The sequence below is a fragment of the Elephas maximus genome, chromosome 20 (assembly GCF_024166365.1).
Source record: "Elephas maximus indicus isolate mEleMax1 chromosome 20, mEleMax1 primary haplotype, whole genome shotgun sequence".
NCBI classification, from domain to species: Eukaryota; Metazoa; Chordata; class Mammalia; order Proboscidea; family Elephantidae; genus Elephas; species Elephas maximus.
This window is the reverse complement of record NC_064838.1, coordinates 76,758,539-76,772,921: the sequence shown is the minus strand read 5'-3', so window position 1 is coordinate 76,772,921 and position 14,383 is coordinate 76,758,539. Positions and strand designations below refer to the sequence as shown.

General features: G+C 37.3%; 1 pseudogene; it reads right to left on the bottom strand.

The window, feature by feature from the left end:
- Positions 1-1,156: 1,156 nt before the first annotated feature.
- Positions 1,157-13,849, bottom strand: LOC126063710 (olfactory receptor 5D13-like; annotated as a pseudogene).
- Positions 13,850-14,383: the final 534 nt, after the last annotated feature.

Here is a 14,383-nt window from a genome sequence, read left to right as displayed (position 1 = left end):
TAAGATCATTAAAAAAAAAATCATGGCACCTGAAAATTTATCAAGATATCATTTATTTTCAATCACAATAAACAGTGTCACTCAGCAAAGACAATCATTTCATAAAATGAATAATATGATCCATTACTTTATAAAGACTTGTATAATACCAATTACAGTTATATTTATCTGAAATATCAAGGATGGATATTTTCCATGAGCTAGTATTTACCTTAAATTTATGTAGATTGAAATATTGGATCCAATTATTCATTCCTCTGTGTATCTATGCTTCTTGCCATGTAAATTTTAAGCTCTACAAGAGGAAGATATACTTCTTCAATCCTTGACTTTCGTCTCAGCTATGTGATTCATAATGCCTAATAGAATATACAAAAACAGTTGCTTGAAAAGCGTTTGTTTAGGCATGTTTCCTTTTGTGACTCAGTCACTGACATTGGATGAACATACTATGGTCCAAGAAAAATCACAGATACATGAAATGGACCTGCTCAATCAATGTACACACCTATTTCCCTGAGATAAGTTCATTAGCCAAGATCAGGCTAGATCTGAGGACCACAAATAATAGCAGATCATAGCATGTCTGACTCTCTTACTATACAGAAAGAAAGTAAAATTTATATTACCAAATAAAACTTAAGTCATCCATATTTTGGACTATGTTGAGGCAGAGATATGCCTTATGTGCATATTAAAATATGAAATTAATATTTTCAACATATTTCATGTCTGAGTATTGAACAGATAGATCTTTGTTTACTGTGTTTACTATGTTATGCTATAAAGTATCCTCTCTCCCGCTAAGCTATACATTTTCAGAATATCTCAATAAACCCATTCTCAAAATGACTTAATTTACATGGGTAACCACATTGCCATGTGTACTAACTCAGAAACCTTTAATTGCCAAACTCTGATTCAAGAGCTTTAATTTAAATGAACTGAGCTTTAATTACTATGTTACTAATTATATTTCAACTGATTTCCTAAGCTGTAAGGAACAACGTTATTGAAGAGCAATCAAATGGGGAGTTACATTAGACACATGCACTGCTTTGATATTTGAAGAGGAATCTGAATCAATATAACAGCTAAACACTTGGACAATTCCTCACAATTCTCTGGAAAATGAATAAGTAAATCTATACTGACTTTACAGTTTGTGACAGGGTAGCTTGGTATTGGCTAACTTCCTAACTGCCGCCTTGAAATCTTTGTTCCTGAGACTATAGACCAGGGGGCTCAGCATGGGGATGACCACTGTGTAAAACACAGAGGCCACCTTGACCATGAGCCATGAGCCCTTGGGATTAGGCACACAGTAGAGAAAAAGGGTGGTTCCATGGAAGATGGCAATGGTAGTTAGGTGGGAGGCACAGATGGAGAAGGCCTTGGGTCACCTCCCAGTTGATGCCATCTTCATGATAGTGATAAAAATGAAAATATAGGAAGTAAGAATCATCATGAGGCTGCTTATTTCATTGAATGTGGCCGACACTAAAATGATCTTTTGACTAATGTAGGGGTCAGAACAGGACACAGCAACAATGGCAGCATGCTCACAGACAAAGTTGTTTATGAAGTTAGTCCCACAAAAGGATAATGTTAACAGAAAATAGGTGAATGTCAAGGAAGAGACTATACTCCAAGAGTATGAGGCAGCTACCAAAAAGAGACAAAGTTTTGGGGACATTGCAACCGTATAGAGCAAGGGGTTACAAACTGCTACAAATCCATCATAAGCCATCACGGCGAACATGAATGTCTCTGTCACCACAAATATGCAAAGAAAGAAGAATTGTATGACGCACCCTGTGAAGGAGATGGTTCTGTCTTCCACAACCAAGTTTTCTAATAGTTTGGGTGTAACTACTGAAGAGTAACAGAAAACAACAAAGGACAAGTGGCTGAGGAAAAAGTACATGGTGGTGTGGAGTTTGGGGTTGATCCTGATGATCATGATCATGCACAGATTCCCGATGATGGTGACCATGTAGATGGTCAGGAAGACCATGAAGAGGGGCACCTGGAGGTCCAGGTATTCTGAGAAGCCCAAGAGGATGAAAGTGGCTCCAGTACTCTTATTTTTTTGGTTTCTGCTGAGAAAATAAGAAATTTGATTATCGTGAGAAACAATACTTGAATTAGACAGTAGAAAATGAAAAAAAAAATTAAAAAAAGAGAGGTTTATTGAATGTCTATAAAGATTTTGTGGAAAATACTTGTTTGCTCCTCTTAAATTATTTGAATATTTGAAACTTACTAATGTCACACTTATACAGTAAATATTAATTTTGTGCAAGTGGAATATTAAAGAACAAATTTGAAAATAACAAAAAGAGACTAGATCCTGCTATATTCAAACAATCAAAATCAGTATCATCAGAGGCAGCTCCTTCACAGGAAGGGCCACTTTGTTAGCATGAATCTAAATTTCTTGAAAATAATTGTTTTATAAAAAATGCAGCTTAAGAATTTCTATAGTTTCTTCCATTTTCCCCTTTTCATTTATCAGCAATTAACTTAGAAACCTTAATTAAAAAAAAAATGTTAACAACACTGGAAAAGAGTCAAGATTAAATTGTATTGGTTGGGCTATTTTCCTTTTCGGAATCTTCATTAACCTACTAACGCAATACTTTAAACATGCTATAGATCTGCAGTACAGCTCTACTAATTTTTTTTCACTGATCACAAAATTTTTTTTAATGTTATTCTTTAGTAGATAGCATAACATTCTTCAGCAGGTGCTCGCCACCAAATATATACTATGGCATCGTTAATAAAAATAGTTGAAGCAATAGTTCATATAAACCACTTCCTTTCCAAAGTGGCATTTGGGAAAGATGGGTAAGTGACCAATAGTTAAAACTGTGAAAGCACTGTACACAGCTCTTAAATATTATTCTGCAGCAAAAATAAGTTTTCCTGAAACAAGTTTTAAGCTATGCAAAGACCAAATTTCAGGCTAGAGACCAGACTCAAACACGTACCATCGTATGCTTGATGCCATTGGGACAGATCCTCAGAAATGAGAAATTGGTTTTCAGTATCAAGTACAATTGGCGGGGGTCATTTTATATTTCCTTTGTAGTTCACAATGCCTAGTCACCGGTTTTCTTTCTAAATGGGGGTCAAATGTCTATACACATGGAGTTGGAAAATACCTAAAGAGACTTGGACTATGAGAAAAGCCTACAGGCCACTAAGGAGCAGAAGTCAAGAGTATCCCTGTATTCTCAGAGAAGTCCTGCACTCTAAACTCCAGGACAAGAACAGAAGGGAAAAAAGCTCTTTCTGGACCTGACAGCATAGCCTTCAGGCCCATCTTCCCCCAAGTACTACCAGCCTCTTTCCTGTTGCATTGGACAAATAAGAATTAATCCTATTATATCCTTAATATCTATTGCTTAGTTATTTACTGATGCCAAGAGAGGCATAGGACATTTTTCATCGACCCTTGCTAATTTTCATGTGAAGCTTTCCCTCATGGTTTCTCACACATATCTTATCTCTTCCCATTCACTGATATCATTTAACCATGATCTCTTAAAATAAATGATATATCAGTTACCAAGTAAGGAGTATAATATAAATGCTTCCTTATCTATATTTCACAAGTTGAAGACTGGTAATTTGCAAAATTATCACCAAGTCTAATGCCATCCATGAAGGTGAAATTAAATAAACCCATGATATTGATGACTACCATCACTTTTTTTCCTCGTGGAAATCATTCTCGTGGTGGTATTGAAAGTGGTGATTACAATATGGAAACATTCACTTTCAATTTGATTATTTTCACTCAGGCACTGACTACTATGTGAACATGCCTCATAGAAATACAACTGGTTTTATTTAGTCACTCCTAGTCTAAGGGAACCCTGGTGGTGTAGTGGTTAAGAGCTACGGCTGTTAATCAAAAGGTCGGGAGTTCAAATCTACCAGACACTACTTGGAAACTCTGTGAGGCAATTCTACTCTGTCCTTTAGAGTTGCTAGGAGTTAGAATTGACTCCACGGCAATGGTTTTGGAAACCCTGAGTGGCGCAGTGGTTAAGAGCTATAGCAGCTAACCAAAAGGTCGGCAGTTCAAATCCACCAGGAGCTCCTTGGAAACCCTTGGGGTTTCCTTTGTCCTATAGGGTTGCTATGAGTCGGGATAGATTCGATGGCAATTTTTTTTCCTAGCCTAAGATGTGTAATTACATTTTCCCCATTCTCCTTTCTGAATCCCCATCACTTTGCACCTCTGTCTAGTTTTATCAGGTTTGAACACGTAGGAAAAATATTTCTCAAAGACTAATTCAACAACCATTCCTTTACTACCATTTTATATAAGGTTTCAGCACTACTCAGCTAGATTATGGCTGCATATTTTCAACAAAACTTGTCAATTTTATTTTTAGAATTATTTGCAATAATTCTATGCAACATGTCAAAATAATTTTCCATGATCACTTTATCCTGACAGTCAATGTTGTTTTAAGACCCAAATGCTTTTATTTAGTAAATTCATGTTGTGAGGCTGGCTTTCCCAAAATTGTCCGAGATCTCTGTGTTCTGTCTTAGCTTCATTACCACTAATTTCTGCTTCCCTTAGCATGGTGAATTTATTCAACTCTGTTAAGCAGCACATGATCATTTGGATTATGTGTATTTTCCCATTTTTTCTGTCTCTTGTAATCCTTTATTTTTCCCTCTCCTGTTATGGGTATTATGTATTTTTTCTTGTCTCTATACATACAGATCTTAAGGTTTATAGCTTACTATTACTATATGCTATATTCTATAATGCATTACTCATATGCATGTTCAAGTTGAAACTGAAAAAAATTAAAACAAGCCCACAAGAAGCAAAGTACAACCTTGAGTGTATCCCACCTGAACTTAGAGACTGTCTCAAGAATAGATTTGGCACGTTGAACACTAATAAAAGAAGACCAGATGAATTGTGGAATGACTTCAAGGGCATGAAGAAAGCAAGAGGACATTAAAAAGACAGGAGAGAAAGAAAAGACCTAAATGGATGTTAGAAGAGACTCTGGAACTTGCTCTTGAATGTTGAGTAGCTAAAGCAAAAGAAAAAATGATGAAGTGGAAGAGTTGAACAGAAGATTTCAAAGGGCAGCTTGAGAAGACAAAGTAAAGTATTATGAGACATGCGCAAAGACCTGGAGTTAGAAAACCAAAAGAGAAGAACACACTTAGCATTTCTCAAGCTGAAAAAAACTGAAGAAAAAAATCAAGCCTCAAGTTGCAATAGAGGAGGATTCTACAGGGAAAATATTAGACAATGCAGGAAGCATCAAAAGAAGATGGAAGGAATACACAGTCACTATATCAAAAACAACTGGTTGACATTCAACCATTTCAGGAGATAACATATGATCAGGAACCAACAGTACTGAAGGAAGAAGTCCAAGCTGCATGGAAGGCACTGGTGAAAAACAAGGTTCTGGGAATTGATGCAATACCAGTTGAAATGTTTCAACAAAGGAATGAAGCACTGGAAGTGATCACTAGTCTATGCCAAGAAATTTGGAAGACAGCTGCCTGGCCAACCGACTAGAAGACATTCATACTTACGTGTATCCACAGGAATGGTGCAGGGAAATTCAGAAATTATTGAATAATATCATTAATATCACAAGCAAGCAAAATTTTGCTGATCATTCGAGTGGCTGCAACAATATATTGACAGGGAACTGCCAGAAATTCAATCCAGATTTAGAAGAGGGCTTGGAACCAGGGATAACATTGCTGATGTCAGATAAATCCTGGCTGAAAGCAAAGAATAACAGAAAGATGTTTACCTGTGATTAATCTACTATGCAAAGGCATTTGACTATGTGGATCATAACTAATTATGGATAACATTGAGGAGAATGAGATTTCTGGAACACTTAATTGTGCTCATGAGGAATCTGTACATGGATCAAGAGGAAGTCTTTCCAGCAAAACAAGGGGATACTGCATGGTTTAAAGTCAGTAAAGGTGTGTGTCAGGGCTGTATCCTTTCACCATACCTATTTAGTCTGTATACTGAGCAAATAATCAGCGAAGCTAGATTATATGAAGAACGAGGCATCAGGATTGGAGGAAGACTTATTAACAACCTGCGTTATACAGATGATACAACCTTGCTTGTTGAAAGTGAAGAGGACTTGAAGCACTTACTGATGAAGATCAAAGACTACAGCCTTCAGTAGGGATTACATCTCAATATAAATAAAACAAAAATCCTCACAACTGGACCAATAAGCAGCATCATGATAAACGGAGAAAAGATTGAGGGTGTCAAAGATTTAATTTTACTTGGGTCCACAATCAACAGCCATGGAAGCAGCAGTCAAGAAATCAAAAGACGCATTGCATTGGGCAAATCGGTTGCAAAAGACCTCCTTAAAGTTTTGAAAACATTCTGCATCCCACTTTGAAATGTGGCGTCTGGGGTCTTAAATGCTAACAAGCGGCCATCTAAGATGCATCAATTGGTCTCAGCCCACCTGTATCAAAGGAGAATGAAGAATACCAAGGCCACACAATAACTAAGAGCCCAAGAGACAGAAAGGGCCACATGAACCAGAGACTTACATCATCCTGAGACCAGAAGAACTAGATGGTGCCCTGCTACAACCGATGACTGCCCTGGCGGGGAGCACAACAAAGAACCCCTGAGGGAGCAGGAGATCAGTGGGATGCAGACCCCAATTCTCACAAAAAGACCATACTTAATGGTCTGATTGAGACTAGAGGAATCCCGGCAGTCATGGTCCCCAAACCTTCTGTTGGCCCAGGACAGGAACCATCCCCGAAGACAACTCATCAGACATGAAAGGAACTGGACAGTGGGTAGGAGAGAGATGCTGATGAAGAGTGAGCTAATGATATCAGGTGGACACTTGAGACTGTGTTGGCATCTCCTGTCTGGAGGAGGAATGGGAGGATAGAAAGAGTTGGAAGCTGACAAAATTGTCACGAAAGGAGAGACTGGAAAGGCTGACTCATTAGGGGGAGAGCAAGTGGGAGAACGGAGTAAGGTGTATATAAACTTATATGTGACAGTCTGACTTGATTTGTAAACGTTCACTTGAAGCTCAATAAAAATTAATTAAAAAAAAAAAGTTTTGAAAAGCAAACATGTCACCCTGAGGACTAAGGTGCTCCTGACCCAAGCCATGGTGTTTTCAGTTGCCTCATATGCATGTGAAAGCTGGACAATGAATAAAGAAGACCACAGAAGAACTGAAGCCTTTGAATTGTGGTGTTGGTGAAGAATATCGAATATATTATGAACTCCCAGAAGAATGAACAAGTCTGTCTTGGAAGAAGTACAATCAGAATGCTCCTTAGAAGCAAGGATGGTGAGACTGTATCACATACTTTAGACCTGTTGTCAAAAGGGATCAGTCTCTGGAGAAGGACATCTTGCTTGGTAAAATAGAGAGTCAGCACAACAACCATTGTGAGGATGGCGCAGGACCAGGCAGTGTTTCATTCTGTTGTGCGCAAGGCCACTATGAGTGGGAGCCAACTTGACGTCATCTAAAACAACAACAAATAATTTATAAATTTGTCTGTTATTGCCACCTTCTTTATCAGGCATTATAGGAATTTTGGAAGGAGGCCCATATTTGACTATTTCTTATTTACCAAAATGCCTTTTTCACTGCTGGGTACCTGATGAGAAAGCCCGGAAATATCATTTGAAAGTAAGGATGTGTAACGGCATAACACCTTGAGGCCTGTCCAAGCCAAACTGACTAGATTTTAATGGACTAATGTGTTTGTCTATTCAATGGACATGTGTGTTCATTTCCTGCAAAGATTATCATAACTCAATATTTTATTTCTAAAGTGAAATAAAACATGTTTTGAATAAACTCTCCTAAATACAGATGGACTTGGGTGATTCATTGACTGGAGATTCCTTTGCTAAGATTGATGAACTCCAAGAATTCTCCTTGTTAGTATTCCATTAGAATAGAAGTCAACCTAAAAATATTGGCATGGGTCTACAGTATGTAAACATATACTTTAATATTTCATATAAACAACTTTTCTCCAACCCATTAAGAAAATCCAGTGTTAGCAGAGAGAAGCAGACTGAACAGCTAATTTCTGGCACCAAACTGTGTCACATATATGTCATCATATCCACTGGGATGCGGACCAAAGAGAATATCATGAAGCATCACCTGGGAGGCACAATTTGAGCAATTAGATAAACTTTGTCCTATGTCATATGTTGTTGTAGATTGTTTTTTTAAAGCTTTGGAGACATGTATCATTAACTTTTCCCCATTCATCTTAAAAAAAAAAAAATTAACCAGAATGAATACACGTTTATTTTATACACATGTAAATTACACAAATGTGCAATGAAAAAAATCCATTTATAAAACGTCTATCGTTTATTTTCTTCATTAGTAATCATTTTTATTTCTGTTTGTTATTTTTATAAAATTTATATTTTTAATCCATAACCAGTTGTAGTGCAAGGATATACATAAATGGAATTGATTTGAAACTTATCAATTCTAGTATTATTGTAGATGTCTTTAGATTTTATGCAAGTTATCATGACATCTGTGAATAGAAATAGTTTTAATGTATTCCTTCCTAGCATAATGGCTACATTTTTCTTGCTTAATTGCAGTGGCTGTGACTGCCAGTAAAATGTGGATTAAAAATTATGAGGGTGGACATCTTTGCCTTACTCTCAATATTAAGGGAAAAGCAATAATATTTCACCTTACAGTACTATGTCAGATATAGGTATTTTTATAGAAAATCTTTTTCAGTTTTTAGAAGCTTCCACTGCTGGTTTTAGCAAAATATTAATAAACTAAAAAGGAAAAAGCTTATGATCTTCTCAACAGATGCAGAAAAACCATATCACAAAATACAACACCAACTTTTCATAAAAAGACTGAAAACTAGGAATAAAAAAAAAAACTTGATCTATAAATAGCATCTATGAAACATACCACAGCTAACATTGTATTTAGTGTAGAAGACTAAATGTTATCTTCCTAGGATCAGGCAAATGTGTCAAATCTCAGTACTTCGATTCAGCATTGTCTGGGGGTTTTAAACACTGCAATAATGCAAATAAATAAATTAATAAAAGCTATATGACATGATCATTTATGAATAAAATCATATGAAATCTACATAAAAAGTCATTAGAAGTAAAGCTAGCATGAAACCTGAATAGACAAAATTCAATTTTATTTTTATATATTAGCTAAAATGAATAAGAATTTATATTAAAATATAGTTCCAATAAAATATCATAAATATTCAAAATTTTTAGATGAATCTGGTGAAAATGTGCAGGATCTGTGCACACAAAACATTAAAGAAGACCAAATCAATGAAGAGATATAATACTTTCATGATTTGGAAAACTCAATACTGTTAAGATATCATCTCTCCTAGTTAATATATAAATTTCATGCAATCACAATAATAATCCCAACAGGCCTTTTGTATCCATTGTCAACCTAATTCTAAAATTCTTGGGCTATAATATAGAAATAATTCCAAGAATATATAGCAAAATGATGTTTGACAAGAGCACAAATGCAACTCGATGAAGTAAGAGTGGTAATTTTAAAAAATGGTACTGAAAAAATTGAATATCCAGATTAAAAAAATAATGAACTTCAATAGACAACTTGGACCATAAAAAAAAAAAAAAAATAACTTGATATGGACAATAGACATAGATGTGTAACCTAAAATTATAGAATGTCAAAAAAAGAAAATCTTTGTTATCTTGAGGAAGTAAAAGGTTTTGTTTTGTTTGTTTTTTTTTAATTCCACTGCTAAAAACACAATTGACATATGAGACTTTACTCACACTGGGAATATCTGTTTTTTGAAAGACACTAAGAAAATAAGAGACCAACCACAGAATAGTAGAAAATATTTGCAAATAACACATTTTACAAATATATATATAGAGACAGAATCTAAAGATACAAAAATAACCCCTAAAAATCCAATAAAAATAAAATAAATGCTATTAAAATTAAGAAAAGGATATAAACAGACACTTTACCAAAGAAAAGAAACAGGCATCAAAAGATCACATGAAAGATATTCAACTTAATTATTCATTTGTTGTTATTAAGCCGGCTCCAACTCATGTTGACCTTATGCATAATAGAACAAAACATTGCCAGGTCCAGCACCGCATTCATGATCCTTGGTGTGTTTGAGTCCGTTGTTGCAAATATTGTGTCAATAAAACTCATTAAAGGTTTCCCTCATTTCCACTGACCCTCTACTTTTTTTTTTTTTTTTTCTACTTTACCAAACATGATGTCCTTTTCTAACAATTGGTATTTCATGATGACATGTCTAAGTAAGCAAGCTGGCCTCAGCATTCGCTGTTCCAAACAGCGTTCTGGTTGTATTTCTTCTAAGACTGTTCTTTTGTCAGTCTTTGTGAACATCACATTATCCATTATCCAACTTTCACATGCTATGAAGTAATTGAAAAGACATGATTTGGATTAAAAGCACCTAATTCATCAAAGTGACACCTTTGCTTTATAAACTTTAAAGAGCTCTTTTGTTCCAGATTTACTCAGTGTAATAAGTCATTTCTTTCTCTTCAGCTGCCTCCATGAAGACTGATTCTTGACCCAAGTAGAATAAAATTGCCGACTTCAATTTGTTCTCCATTTATCATGTTTTGGTTTATTTGTCCAGTTATGAGAATTTTAGTTTTCTTCATGTGCAGAAGTGATAAAAGGTTAACCTAACCACAGCAGGCAATAACTACAAAAGGCCAATATGTTTGTCAGAATCTGCAGGACTTCAAACAATAGGAAACTACATCAAAGGGGTAGGACAGAGTGCTCTAAACTGTTCAATAGACTATGGACATGCATACCAAAACTAAATAACAATTTACCCCAGGAAGCGAGTTAAAGATCTACCCAATATCATGCATAGCCCTCATAACAAAAAACAACCATCACATGACAGACTCAGGACCCCTGAACCAAAAGACCAAATTGTGAGAAAAGAAAAACATGAAAAAGTCACCCAATCTTGATGTTAGTTCCTTGTCTTTAAGAAATTATAGTCTGTAAGTAATTTATTCATCGGTAATTTTCCAATAATTATAAAGGCCATGGTGAAAGATGCTTACTCCTAATTAATCAGCCCCTGTCAGAATTGTATAAAAAGCACCTGTACACATCTCCTTAAACCATACATAATCTCTTATTAAAGACAATTATAAGGTCATATTTGGGCCTAACATGATACGAATAACACTCATACAACCAAAAATGCAACTAGCCTCATTTGCATCTTATATTTTATAAGTGAAGAAAACAAAAATGTTAGATACACACTTCCAAGGGAGAAATACTTATAATAGTTGCAGTTCTTGTTTCTGCAACTGGTCATGTAGTCATAACTGAAATTTAAAACTACCTCCCATTCTGTATTCCTTTTGCCCTCAGCATGCACCTCAGCTGGCCGTGCTTCTTTGCTGGAGGGGTAACCCAAATCTTCATTCTTGAAGGGTCCAGGCCATTCATAATCCTGTTAGAATTCAGTTGTAGTTTTCAATTGACTTTAATCACCGGGTATGGTAGTACTAAGGGACTCCCTAAGGTATCTCTTGCATTCCAGACACACTCTTCTTTACCTCCATTATGTAGTATCAATCCAATTTCCTCTTGGTGATCACGATGGATCACGCCATCCAATATGGTAACTCCCTTCTTTGCCTATTGATCCAGAGGCAGAAGGATCCCAAAGTGGCCAGGTGGCATTCTTAACTTCCAGGTCTATGCAATCAGTGATGTATCTCCAGTTGGGAACATTCCTACTTTTGAATCTAAGACCTCTAGACCCACAGAGCATAGGGTCATGGGGACAGGAAGCAAAAATTTTACAAGTGACTCACTAGGGGTAATAGTGAGTTGTGCCATTTCCATTTCTACCACCTGATTCCTGGATCCATAAGTCCTGGCTCTGTGAGAAACTGCACCATATATTGGATGCTGGTTTAAAGCATATCTGCCTCCTAGAGGACATTACCCCAAGGCCTTACCACATAGCTGGTGCCATTAATTGTGTCTTTAGAAGGCCATTCCATTGTTCCATCAAGGCAGCTGCTTCAGGATGATGGGGAACTAGTTAAGACTAGTGAATTCCATGAGCATGGACCCATTGCTGCTCTTCATTTACTGTGAAATGAGTCCATTGATCTGAGGCCATGCTGTGTAGGATACTGTCTTAGTTATCTGGTTCTGCTATAATAGAAATACCACAAGTGGATGGCTTTAACAAACAAAAATTTATTCTCTCATAGTCTAGGGGAAACCCTGGTGGCGTAGTGGTTAAGTGCTATGGCTGCTAACAAAAAAAAGGGTAGACAGTTTGAATCCTCCAGGTGCTCCTTGGAAACTCTATGGGGCAGTTCTACTCTGTCCTACAGGGTCTCTATGATTCAGAATCGACTCAACGGCAATGGGTTTGGTTTTTTTTTTTTCATAGTCTAGGAGGCTAGAAGTCCAAATTCAGGGTACCAGCTCCAGGGCAAGGCTTTCTCTCTCTGTTGGTTCTGGAGAAAGGTCCTTGTCATCAATCTTTCCCCGGTCTAGAAAATTTTCAGAGCCCAGACTCCAGGTCCAAAGGACACCCACTCCTACCTCTTCTTGCTCGGTGGTAATGAGGTTCTTCTGTTTCTCTGCTTGCTTCTCTCTTTTACGTCTCAAAAGACATCGACTCAAGACACAACCTAATCTTGGAGATTGTGTCCTGACTCATTAACATAACTGCCCCTAAGCCTGCTCATTAACATATTAGATGTAGGATTTACAACACACAGGAAAATCACATCAGATAAAAAAAAATAGTGGACAATCACACAATTCTGGAAATCACAGCCCAGCCAAGTTGACACATATTTTTAGGGAACACAATTCAATCCATAACAGCTACCAAGATGGTAGGTAAGGCATTCTGTAGGTCCATGGATGGCAGTTTTGGCAGAAGCATTGCATGCAGGGAAGGCAAATCTGTATCCAGAGTAATTGTCTATCTCACTAAGAACAAAAATGCTGCCCCTTTCCAAGATGGAAGCAGTCTAATGTAATAAACCCACCATCAGGTTGCTAGCTGATCACCTCAGGGAGTGATGCCCTATTGGGGACACAGTGTTGGTCTCTGTTGCTGTAAGACTGGGCACTCAGCAGTTGTTGTAGCCAAGTTGGCCTTGGTGAGTGGAAGCTCATGTTGCTGAGCCCATGCATAACCTCCAACCTCCCACCATGGCCACTTTGTTCATGGGCCATTGGGCAATAACAGTAGTAGCTGGGGAAAGAGGATGCCTGGTTTTCACAGAAGGCATCATCCTATTTACTCGATTGTTAAAATTCTCCTCTGCTGAGGTCATCCTTTTGAGGAGCATTCACATGAGACACAAATACTTTCACTTTTTGGGCCATTCAGAGAGGTCTATCCACATACCTCTTTCCTATACCTCCTTGTCTCCAATTTTCCAATCAAGTTCATTTTAAGTCCCTGATCATTCAGCCAAATCATTCACCACAGCTCACGAGTCAGTAAACAATTGCACATCTGGCCATTTCTCCTTTCAAGCAAAGTTAGCAACCAGTGCACAGCTCAAAGTCCTGCCCATTGGAAGGATTTCCCTTTCATTACTGTCCTTCAGGAAGGTCCCAGAAAGAGACTGTAGTGCTACCACTATCCACTTTTGAGTGGTGCCTGCATATTACACAGAACCATCTGGAAACCAGGCACCAGTTTTCACTTCCTCAGTCAAAAGATCATAAGGACTCTCCATGACGACATAGGTGCAGACTGGGAGATGGAAGGTAATGTGACAGCAGTTGACACCACCGGCTTTTGGGCAACTTCCTCATGGATCTTTCTTGTGTCTTCAGGTCCTGCTCAGGCCGGATGTTGTATATACCACTTCCATTTAATGATGGAGTATTTCTGTGCACATCTAACTTTATGGCTCTGTGAGTCAGACAATGCCCAGTTCATGATGGGAAGCTCTGGCCACATGGTGACTTGTTGGACTATGTTTGAGTATTCAGTCTCTACTAAGGCCTAGCAGCAAATCAAAAGATGTTTCTCAAAAGGAATGCAGTTATCTGCAGAAAATGTCAGGGCTTTGCTCAAAAATCTTAAGGATGTGTGCTATGATTCACCAATAGGGACCTGCCAAAGACTCCAAACAGCATCTCTATCTGCCACTGACACTTCAAGCACCATTGGATCAGCTGGATCATACAGCCTAACTGTCAGAACCACTTGTACCACAGCTGCAACCTGTTCCTGAGCCATCTTTTGGTCTGGGCAGCTCTCAAAA